The sequence below is a fragment of the Diceros bicornis genome, chromosome 17 (genome assembly GCF_020826845.1).
Source record: "Diceros bicornis minor isolate mBicDic1 chromosome 17, mDicBic1.mat.cur, whole genome shotgun sequence".
NCBI classification, from domain to species: domain Eukaryota; kingdom Metazoa; phylum Chordata; class Mammalia; order Perissodactyla; family Rhinocerotidae; genus Diceros; species Diceros bicornis.
In genome coordinates this window covers 59,267,796-59,280,267 of record NC_080756.1, presented here as the reverse complement: position 1 = coordinate 59,280,267, position 12,472 = coordinate 59,267,796, and the positions used below count along the sequence as shown (strand labels likewise).

Genomic DNA, 12,472 nt, shown 5'->3' with positions numbered 1-12,472 from the left:
ATATAGTAAGATTTTTAATATTAGCTTCAGAACTGGTTCTTTTTACATGTAGTTTTGTAAAGGGGGAGAGGGTGAGTACATAACCCCTATGGGGATATTTGAGCGTGTGTGTGTGTGTGTGTGTGTGTGTGTGTGTGTGTGTCTAAGAGGGAGGTTGAAAATTATATTCAATATAATAACATTATTTATGTTGGAAAATAAACCTTATTGCTCTCATTTTGCAAATTGTGAAAAGTGAAACTTGACAAAAATCTTGGCTGTTGGGGATATACAAAGATATCTTCTTTAATGTGGAGGACATTCAGAGCAGGGAGAGTGAGATGTTTGTGGTCTGTTTATCAGATGAGGGATATGGGTTAAGTCTCCACTGGCCACATGTTCTTGCTTTGGCTCATTGATGTTTTGTATGTAATATAATCTTGCAACGGACTTATTCTCAATGCTTTGCCATCTGGAACTATTTCTCACAAATAGCCACTGTTTTTCGTCTATATTTAATGACATAATCTATGGTCTGAATGCTGGTGTCCTCTACCGAATTCATATGTCGAAATCCTAACCCCCAAAGGTGATGGCATTAGTAGGTGGGGCCTTTGTCACAAGGATGGAGTCCTTCAAAGCTCCCCAGCCCCTTCCGCCATGTGAAGTTACAAGGAGAAGTCTATGACCCAAAAGAAGGCCCTCCCCCGACCATGCTGGCACCTGATCTCGGACTTGCAGCCTCCAGAACTGTAAGCAATAAATTTCTGTTGTTCATAAGCTACCTAGTCTGTGGTATTTTCTTATAGCAGTCTGAATGGACTAAGACACATAGCAGAAAAAGTACTCATGATATAAAATGGAAAAGAATGCAATATAAGATTTTAAATATAGTATAATCTCAATATTATTAAAATTTTTTTACTAATGTGTAAGTTAGTATGAGAGGTAGTGTGCCATAGTTGGAGAAAGCATGGACTTGCAATCAGAAAGGCTAAGGTGTGAATGTGGTCTCTGCTACTTCCTAGCTAGATAAACTCTCTGATCCCCGGTTGTCTTATCTGCAAAATGGAGGGAGTGGGGAAAGAATTACATTTATTTTAGAGAAATTGAATTAAATTAGAACTAATTTAAGTAAAATACTTGATACATAGAAAGCACTCAATAAATGATTTTATTATTATTTTGAGGAGGGAGTATAAAGAGCCAGCTTCATGGGCATATGACTGTGCAGTTGCACAGGGCCTGGTATGTGGAAGGGCTCTGTACCTGGTTTAATGCTCTGCTGTTGCCATCTTAAAATGCATAATAAGTTTTGAACAAGGGGCTCCACATTTTCATTTTGCACTGGGCCTTGCAAATTGTGTGGCTGGTTCTGGGAACACACACACACACGCACACACACACAGAGGGAAAAGATTGAAAAGCAATAAACCAAAATGTTAACAGTGTTTATCTTTGGGTGGTTTTACGGGTGATTTTTATTTTTTCACTTATTCTTCTGCATATTCTACATTTTCTATAATGAACATATATTACTTTTTTAGTCAAGAAAAAAAAGTGAATACATGTTCCGTTCTAAAATTGTTTTCCCCATTTTGCAGATGAGTGAAACCAAGGTAACAGATAGGAAATGACTCACCTAAGATTACAAAACAATTGATGTCACATTATGACAAATGCTCAGGAAACTACGCTTCCAGATCTGCACCCCATTCGCTTGGGTCTGAGTTACCCATAGTTTTTCTAATGAGAATCTCTTTGGGCATCTGACTTGGTTTGGGGAACCCAGCACTACAGCAGGCAGAAGAAGCGCCTCTCAAAAGCCCAGGATCCCTCACTCTGTGCTCATCTGCACGGGAGGTTCAGAAGTAGAAGCCAGCATCCCTGTTCTCAGAGGGCTTACATACTGGGTACATACGACCTAGTGATGTAAATACTGTTGTGCAGACTCTACACGTTGTTAAGAACAGCTGGGGGAGGATTTGGTTGTCAGACTGCAAGTGAGAGCAGTTAGCACAAAATCTTTTCATTGGGGCTGTTTACAAAGAAAAAATGAGAGATGCTGGAGTTTTGCTCCTTTTAATTTCTCCCAGCTACCCTCTCTGAAGGTGTCGAAAGGTGAACGGTGTGAAAGAGAGGGATGTAAACGTGCAGGGTGGTTCAGTTTGCACATTCCACAGCTCGCAGTATTAAAGGCCTCCTGTGACCAACTCCCACTGAAGGGGCTTCTTGATTTCACATATGCAGCAGCTCATGCAGCAGCTCACCCCCACACACTGATTTTTCCATTCTGTGCTTTCTCTTCCCCTTCTGTGTCTCTTGGCAAGTAGTCCAAATCAGACCCTTTGTGTCCTGCGGCCCACCTTCAGAATTCTGTGAACATCCATGCATTTGGTCCCTGCTTCACCTGACCCTTCCTCCTCCACAAACCAAACCTACAATTTAAGTTCCTCTCAGCAGCACAGTAAATCTTCATAGACGAATATTTTTAAGGAACCTCTAGAACTCATCTGTGGCAGAATTATCTAGGCCCAGACTGGAGACTCTGGGCTGAGATAAAGGAGAACAAGGGAAAGACTCAGGAGGATTAAACAGCCAGGCTTACACTGATAATATCATACGAAATTTAATATTAGCTCCATTTAATGAGTTCTTACTCTGTGCTAGGCAGGTAATTTGCTTTACATCCATGATCTTATTTAGTTTAATTCTCACAATGATCTTGATAAATTAGGTGCTACGATTTCCATTTTTACAGGGGGAAAGGAGGCAACGTAGTTTGCTCAAAAATACAGCTAGTCAAAACCCATAGAATATACAACACCAAGAGTGAATCCTATTTTACACTGTGGACTTTTGGTGATCATGATGTGTCTATGTAGGTTCATAAACTGTAACAAATGTACCAATCTGGTGCCTGATGTTGATTGTGGGGGAGGCTGTGCGTGTGTAGGAGCAGGGGGTATATCGGGGAACTCTCTGTATTGTGTGCTCATTTTTGCTGTGAACCTAAAACTGCTCTAAAAAATAAAGTCTATTTTTAAAAACACACATGCAACTAGTAAATAGTAGACTAGGAGTCAAAACTAGGTCTGTCTCCTTGGGTGATAGTGGGTTACTGTCATCAACAACCCATTCAGTTCCACTGCATGGGTAGCAATAATGATGGGTGTGCGTGTGTGTGTCACATCCTATTGTAGATCACACTACTGTATCTGTGTATGTGGCAGGGGTTGGGGGCGTGCATTAAGTAATAGCATGTGGAGAACAGAGAAAGAATAGGAAAGAAGAAATCTTGAACTGAGTCTTGGCTCCATCACCTGGTAGTTGTGTGATCTTGGGCAGGACACTTTGGTTTTAATTTCTTCCTGTGTAAATTGCAACTGGGTCATTGAGAGGGTCAAATGAAATAAAGTATGTACAGAGTACTTTGAAACCCTAAGCAACTATTCCCATATTAGTTGTCTTATACACACACACACACACACACAGACACACACACTCACATGTATACATCCATGAGATTAAAAGGGTAGCCAGGAAACTTAGCTTCTAATTCTGTAATTCCACCTTCACCAGCTGCCTCTGTCATCTGTAAGATGAAGTGGTAGGACTGGTTGCTTCATCTCGGAGGGTTTTTTCCATCTCTGAGCTCTGATTTCCATACTCTACTCAGAGTTCCACTATTGTGCTCTCTGAGCCTCCTGGCCCTGCCCCTTCTCAGCAGTCTTAGAGCCATGTGTTGTCCTCATAGCCCTTATAACCATTCCCCCATGCACCTTCCAGTTTTCATCCTCCTCACACCCAAACCCTGAGCCCTTTGTGCTCTTTGGGAAATGGTGCAGCAGTGACACTTAGACTTCACTGTCTGAGGAACACTTTGTCTGCAAAAAAGTCCCTGTGGGCCAGCATCCCATCTGCTGCTGGGATAGTGGCCATAATTTTGACCTTGCTTTTTAAATCTTCTTCTTCCTATTCTTTTTTTTAAAATGTCACTTCAAAACTTGAAAAACTCCACACAATTTTGTGACTTGTGATTGCCCACCCCTAACACACCAAAGGCCCTTAGGCCTCTGAAGGCTTATAAACCATGCCGCCTGCCCAGAATTTGAGTGGTTCCCAAGAGGTGCCTTAAGGGTAACTTGAGAAATAGAGAGTGGGATAGGTGGGACAGGAGTGGATGTGACCCTAAAATCCCAGCAACTTCACTTCAATCTGCTTTATATTAACTTCTGCATAAGATTTCATTAAGAAAAAGGTACCCTTCCTTTAAAAAGTTTGAAAACCACTAGTCTCTCTCCCCTGTTACTAAGAAGAGATCAGTGATTACCCTCCCTAAAGGCACCAAGAGAGGGCCAGGCCCCTTCTAACTTCATCACAGAGGTGAGAGGTGAGAAGTGTTCCACATCAACATGAGGAGGCTCTGTTATTAATCACCCATTGAACAGTGAGTCACAGTTAAAATCCCCCCACCTGAATGCAAAAGAACGAAGGGGAATTTTACTCACCACAACCAAGAGCATCCCCGGGCCTCATGGGGCATTCCCATGAGAGCTGTGTGTCTGAGTTCCTATTTATGTCAAATCAGGCTTTTGCCTAATGAACATCTATCAAGAGATGAGCGGCCAGGATGGGCGTGTTAAATATGTGGTGGCCACTGCTAAGCAATGTTCTGAATATACTGAATTTTGGTCTAGAGCTCCACTGTCCAATATGGTAGCTACTAGCTATTTAGATGTGAATATACTAAAATTAGATAAAATTTAAAATTCAGATCCTCAGTTATACTAGCCACATTTCATGTGTTCAATACCTACGTGTGACTAATGGCTGCTATACTGAACAGTGAAGGTGGAGATGTTCTTGAACATTTCCATCACTGCAGAAAGCTCTACTGGACAGTGCGAGAGTCACCCAACCTAATTCTTAATTATCCGTTTGGCCAACCTGGGCCCCTCATCAGCCCCTGTGCTGGAAGCTCTCTCCAGAGACCCCCAAAAAGTTTCCCTTTCCCATCCATCCTGGCCCTAGGATTCCGGGAGCAATGAGTTTGGAAGTGGCTGAAGTAACGTGTAAATGAGCATAAATGAGTTTGTAAGCACGTTCTGAAGTTTTCCTTTATTCTCATTTCTGTATCTTGTTTGTCATGTCTGCCCTGCCTAGTCTCCACTAACAGAGGTAAGGAGTAATCTTTCCTAATAATTTCCTAATTACATAAATATTCCATTAGGGATCCTTAACTTTTACATACTGAAATTCAGACCTGGATCTGAGATCTTACACGGTTACACAGGAAGTGTTTAATATAAACACACATTAGAAACAGAATTTAAGAGCTGAAGGGGTCTTAGGAACCATCTTTTTTGACAGTTTTACTTTTTACAAAGGAAAATATAAGGCCCAGAGAAGTTCAGTAACTTGTCTAAGAACACACAGTGACTCAGCACACACAGAGAAACCTAGGTCACCTGGTTTTCACCCTAGGTCTTTTCTCACTATTTGACATTAAGGGGTCTTCTTATTGCTGGCTTCTTCAGTACCCTACAACTCTTTGCTCCTCCTACACAGCAAGATACTCCTAGGGTCTGATTGTAGGCCCCCCCATTCCATGACCACTTCCTGAGTCACTCTGAGTGTTTACTTATCTATAAGTTCAAGCATGTTCTAAAAAATATACTTCCCAAGAGCAGTTTCCCTAAAAATGTCCCTTGGGCTTCATATTGCAAAAGTCACCCTAACAGTGAAAAGAAATAGAAATCTTTCCCGTCTAGATTGAATAGGCTCCGTGTAGGTATAGTTTCAGTATCACAGTCAAATGTCAGAAACTCCACTGTAGCTTAACTTTCCATGCACATGTCTCACAAGGGCCTGTGGGGGATTTTCTATCCCCATAGTGTTTAACATATTATCCTTGCAGTAGAGGCTCAGCTGTTACCTCTCAAATGGGAATTAGACTTGAAAGACATGGTCTGGATGATTGGACATGGCTGTGATAATTAGAACTCCAGATTCTCTTTCTGCTTATATTCTAGAGCAGGAGTCAGCAGACTATGACCTGTGGGGCCAAATCTGGTCCACTGTCTATTTTTGTAAATAAAGTTTTATTGGAACACAGCCACACTCATTTGTTTACATATTGTCTATGGCTGCTTTCACACTACAGTAAGAGTTGAGTAGTTGCAACAGCAACCATATGGCTTACAAGGCTAAAAAATATTTCCTCTCTGGCCCTTTACAGAAAAAGTTTGCAGACCCTTGGTCCAGAGTCACAGTAGATAAACCGCTTTCCAAATCCTGCTTGCTATTTACTTCCAAATGATGTTTATGAGGTGGGGAAAGGTCCAAATCCAGAAAGATCTTGCCAAACCAAAATCATTATTATAGCCAATTACAGCTGTTTCCTTTTAAAACCAATGTGCTTATTAATAGAAAAACTTTTAAAAAAATATATTTAAGTGCTTTTCTCTTTTGCATTTTCTTGATCTGATTTCCCCTCTATTTAGCCAGATGCATCCATATTATCTAAAGGGTGATCAGGATTGTCACAACAGGAATGCAAAGAGAAAGAAATAGTTGATATTTTGCTTCTGACATCCAGAATGAGGTTTTCTAGCAAGATGATATTTTTGATAGTCAGGCTTTGTTGAGAATAAGGATTTTCTAAATTTCTTGATTTCCTCTTTGAATTATTGTCATAGAGTTCCACATAAGGCACGTCCTAACCAAACAGGAAGAGAAAAAAGACCAGCCCACCTTTTCTGATCCTAGATAATGGGGAGTATGGGAAGAACTAAGGCAGAGGAAGAGAAAGCAGGCTTTCAGACATATGTCTCAATCTCTCCTTTCCGAGCCACGTCATGGATAAGGGCATGGGCTCTGAATCCTGATTGCCTGGGCAACATTAAGTTGTGCTTCTGTTTCCTCATCTGTAAAACAGTGGTAATAATATTACCTTCCTTGCAGAATCATTATGAGAACTCAGTGAGTGAGTGTGTGCTAAAGTGCTTAGAAGAGTGCCGGTCACATAGTGCCACAGTTGTGGGGGCAGGGAGTGATGGATATGACTGGTAGATTTGGGAAGAAATGCTGAGAAGAGAGTGAGCTCTACATCTCTCTCCCATTTTGGAGTCTGGAAGGAGATCACCTCAAAGGCTGTCCCTGCACGAACCTGAAGCAGCCACAGCAAAGCAAACTATTTACCAGAAGTGGGGTTGAGCTTACCTTTCTCCAGGATTGTCAGCAGTTCTCAGGTACCTGAGGGGGAAGAGGAACATTAGCTGAGTGTCTGGTAGGAGAGTTTCCAGAGGGGATTATCTTAGAGGATGGATCGCTGAGCTGGTACCACTGGGATGGGAGCTCATATGAGTCATAGCAGGTCTCAGGATAGTCCCCAATACCAAGATAGGGCAGAATCAACAAGAGAGCCCACTGGGTCCTCAAGAGCAGAGAAAGAGTGGGCCATGAGTTATCCTGGCCACCAGTGCCAGCATGGGCCCAGGAACAGGCCCAATCTCTCCTCAACAGTCACCAATTCAGGGGGCAGCCCAGCCCCGCCCAGCAGCTCTATAGCAAAAACTAGCAGAGATAGAAAGGCAACAGGGTACATAGAAGAGCCATCACCCCTCCACCACCAAGCATACGTAAACCACACCCCTCTCCCAGGCACTAGATGCCATCTTTGGGGGAGAGGGGTAGAAATCTGAAAGACTGGGCATTCTATCTAAACTGAACTGTTTACCATTTAAATTAAATCCAACTATGCTTATTTAGATCAGACTGAAATATAGTCCTCATCCCATTGTCCAACCCTCCCTCTTACCACTTGTCCAGCAGGGTGGGACTTATACAGACTTTAGATCATTTAATAGAAATAAAGAAATTCTCTCCCCCCTTTTTCACACATTTGAGAGTAGTGAGAGTAAATTTGTGATTTTGCTACTCTTATCACCCCTCTTTAAACTGTCCCCTTTAACATCGCCCCCCTCATGCACACTCACAGACATACCCACACCCACACATACACAGGCTGGTGTCTAAAACCAGCTTCAGGAACAAGCCAGAAGAGTTTTAGGCTCTAAAGTAAACCAGAGAAAGAAAACCTTTCCAAAAAAAGACTCACTCCTAGTAGCTTTATTTTAAAAGTAGGAAAAATGCAACTACTTGCATAAACAGAAAGTGAAGGTATAACTTTTTGCAGCTCTCTTTCTGGCTAATCAAGGGATAAAATGTGGGCATCAAACAACCTGCCAATAAAAATGTATTGTTTACTCGCTTTGTAGAATAAGGCTATGCTTTGGGGCCTATTAGGTAAACTACCTTTTTTTTTTTTTTAACTTTTAGGGACAGAGGGAATAAGAAAAGGAACAACAGAAGTCCCTAAGTCTTGGAATATGCTGGAGGTCACCCCACCCTTGGTCACTCCCCTAGTATGAAGGCAGACAGCATCCTCAGGTTGTTTTTCAAGTTCCTGACAAATCCACAGAGTTTCTATGCCAGTAGTAAAGTTACTAGCTCAAAGCAGGCTGAGTGACCTCAGGTGGCTTCTCTGGGACTGGAGGGGTATTGGAGCCACTGGAGAAAATGACGCTGTCACTACCAGCTCAAAAGGTCACCTACCAATGTGCCCCCCCCACACACACACACACTTGCACGTGTATGCTTGTGTACACTTCCCCCGGGGGCTGAGGCCAAGACAGGCATCCCATGTCAGATGGATGAATAGCAGATCTGTCCTGCCAGCTGTGTGCTCTCTCCCACCCAAAGAAAGCAGCAGAGACTCGGACAGCAAAGCCTGGAGTAGCCCATGCAGTCTGTTGCTAGCACCCAGTGTGTGTGAAGGCACTTGAGGGCAGCAGAAGATGGAATCAGGAAGAGAAATCATCGACCTTCAGGTAAGTTCTCTCTGGGAGACAGGAGAGTGGAGATGGGGAGCAGAGGTGGAGTTGGTGGAAGAAAGGATTCATCTTTTGGTCACTTGATATTCTCCCCCTGCCCATTCTCTTTCTTACTTATCCCCCTTCTCCAAATGCTCCCTAGGCTTTGTCTCTTTATTTTCTCTTTCTCTCCATTTCCCTCTCTTGTTCTTCATTTGTTTTGAAATATGTGAGAAACGGATTGTTTAAATCCTTATTGGCCTCTGCTGCTTCTTGTCAATCAAAGAGCTAGTCAGATTCATGTTACCAGAAAATAAATGATTTCGCTTTCTGCGCAGCGCTTTTCCCAAAATCCCAGGACAGTAAAGACTTATTTGAGAGTGGCTGGGCAGTTCTCTGGAGACAAGGAAAGATATGAGTTTTGGGGTTAGGAAGAAAGGCAGCCGGCCAACTTTGCATTTTACAGGTTGGAAAAAACTGGAGCGATTCCTCACCTCTGTACTCAAAGCTCTCCTGTGTAGGAGAGAGTGTCTCATTTGGGAAGAGCAAGAAAAGGCAGCAAGTATAATCTACTAGGACAGGCGTGGAGAGCATCAGAGGTTCCCAGTCTGCCAGGGTAGGGGAAGGGAATGGGAGATTCTGGTGAGAGGAGAGGCAGGTTGCTGGAATCGGCACTCCCTGACTCTTGTCTATTGAATAGAGTCGAGTCAGTGCTTCTCTAGGGATCACAGAGGTTGGATGATAAATTTTCATAGAGTTGGACAATTAAAGAGTGGACACGGACTTCTGAGATCAAGAATCCTTGGTCACAAAATCTTAAGCAGCACCCCAGTATATGCTTCAGATTAAAGAGGAGCTGCTGCATCTGTGTTGGGCAGGGTGGTAGGAGCCCGGCAGAGCCTCAGCCCTTGGCCCCTCCACCCCAAGACACCACCAGAGAAGTTCAAGGATTACTCGGGGTATTGTGTCAAAACCATTGATCTAGTACAACCGCATACCAGTGTCACTTTCCTCGATTTTCATCCAGCCCCAAACGTGGTCCCACCTCAGGGCTTGCTGGTTCCTCTGCCTGGGATAGTCTTTCCTTTAGCTGGTTTCTTCTAGTACATTCAGTTCTTGGCTCAAATGTTACTGCCTCAGGGAGACTTTCCCTCACCCCCCTGCCCCCCCCCCCCCGGCTGTAGAGGAACCATCCTCCCAATTTGTCTTTATCATTTGTTTTATTTCTTCCATAGCGCTGCTCACTATCTGAAGTTCCACTGTTTATTTACTGATTACTTATTTAAGCTAATCCATCTCATTAGAACTTAAACTCCATTAGAGCAGGACCTCCTCTGTTGCATTCATTACTGGATCACTAGTGCCCAGGGCAGTGCTTGGTACCCAGTAGTTGCTCAGAAAATATATGTTAAATGGTTGATCAGAAGGTTATCTGTGAGTTTCCACAACTTCCCATCCAGCTCTCTAGATCAAATTAGGTCTTGGATCTTTTTTGGAAACTGAGTCATTGTGGTCTTCCAAGAAGGTGAGCTTTGGGTAAGGACAGGTGGAGGTGTCTGTCCTCCAGTAGCATGATTTTACTCTCTCCTCATGTGGCAGCTGCCACATGAAATTCAGAGGAAAGACGTGTATAAAGACCCTAGAATATTATGTAGAATAAATAAATACTAGTTCTTCCTTTTTTTTTTTTTTTTTGGATGGTTTCCCAGGAGTGGTAAAGATCTATTGACTACAGCTAAGCCATTTCATCCATTCAGTCAACTAATATTTACTGATTAATGACTATATATTTCAATCTATGCTTGCTAGGTATGGAAAAGTTATCTTAGTTCATGAGATCATTATAGTGGGTTGAATTTCTGCTTGAGCTAAATAATGTTGCTCTGTTTTATAGCCCCAAGACTAATTCTTAAACTTGCAAATGTGTTATTTACCCCAGAAAGAAGAACTAGAAAGTATGTGAATGATTTACTGTTTTCCATCCTGAACACCTTAAAGCCCAAGTCCAAATAATGATGGCACAGTAGTTAAACCAGGGCAACTTTCTTTTTTTAAAATTTAATTTAATTTAATTTTTTTATTGTGAAGTTTTTGTTGAACATTATTGCTTGTCAGTCACCATATAAATGCATCCTTTCACCCCTTGTGCCCACCCCCCACCCCCTTTGGCCCTGGTAACCACCAAACAGTTCTCTCTGTCTGTGTGTTGGTTTATCTTCCACTTATGAGTGAAATCATGTGGTGTTTGTCTTTCTCTTTCTGGCTTATTTCGCTTAACATAATACCCTCCAGGTCCATCCATGTTGTTGCATTTGTGATTTTGCCTTTTTTTTATGGCTGAGTAGTAGTCCATTGTATATATATATCACATCTTCTTTATCCAACCTTCAGTCAAGGGACACTTGGGTTGCTTCCACTTCTTGGCTATAGTGAATAATGCTGCAGTGAACATAGGGGTGCATAAGCCTCTTTGGATTGTTGATTTCAGGTTCAAAAATATGGAACACTTCACGAATTTGTGTATCATCCTTTCACAGGGGCCATACTAATCTTCTCTGTATTGTTCCGATTTTAGTATATGTGCTGCCAAAGTGAGCACAGGGCAACTTTCTTTACCATGTAAATATTGCTCTCCTTTTTATAATCATGATCTTGGAGACTTCATTTATGTTAAGTACATAGATTAATTCCTATTGATAATCGTGATCTTGGAGACTTCATTTATGTTAAGTACATAGATTAATTCCTATTGATCACTACTCCATCACCAAAACAAACCAAACCAAAGGGAGAACAAACATTTATTGAGCTTCAACACTGCACTAAGCACGAAATAAGGCATGATACCTGACCTTAGAAACCTTACAATTAATTGGAAGAAACATACACAATTAACTATAATATAAAGGAACTGTTTAGTTACAACAGTGCTTTTATAAAAAATGCAGAACAATTACTACCAATGAGTAGTAAAGGTACTACTAATTTTTTATTATAATGGTTATCTTTGTAGTTTTAGTATGTCTTACAAAAAATGTAACTAATCCATCAAACCTGTGATTTTAAAATTTTTATTGCTTAGGATGAAGCTAAAGTAAGTGGCACAGTGTGTTTTAACACCTTATGCAGACCTTGACGTGGGCACACCCTGAATGTTTTAATAATTATATCTGTCTTAACTTTTCAGAAGTGTGGCTGGTTTGGATGACATGAATCACAGGTGTGTGTGTCTGTGCATATTGCTGCTTTCTTTTCACTCAAAACACTGAAATCACGAGCAAGGTACAACTGAAGTTTGGGAAACTCCAATCTAAAAAACATTAATTTAAGCCTCTACAATCAATGTTGCGGTGTTTCCCTAGGTCAAAATCTAGGAGACTGGGATGGCCAGTAGTTGTACAATTGTAAAACTGGTGGTACCACTGTTTTTACAGTGATACACAGTACTCAAAGCAAGTTGCCTTTACCAGGTGAGTGACTGGAACTGCCCCTCTCTTTCTACAACCTGAGGCTGTAGCCTCCAAGCCTCTGTCTTTCTCTCTGCCCTTTGTGGAAGCCCTGCCAGGGAGCTAAGACTGCTCCTCTCCCAGGCTCCAGACTTGACTAATTTCCATCTT

At 42.0% G+C, this 12,472-nt stretch overlaps 1 non-coding gene across 1 annotated transcript; it reads right to left on the bottom strand.

The window, feature by feature from the left end:
* Nucleotides 1-11,347: 11,347 nt before the first annotated feature.
* LOC131416584 (U6 spliceosomal RNA) lies at nt 11,348-11,454 on the bottom strand. The gene has a single exon (XR_009222604.1). It is a non-coding gene; the product is annotated as a U6 spliceosomal RNA (small nuclear RNA).
* Between the last annotated feature and the right edge of the window lie 1,018 nt (nt 11,455-12,472).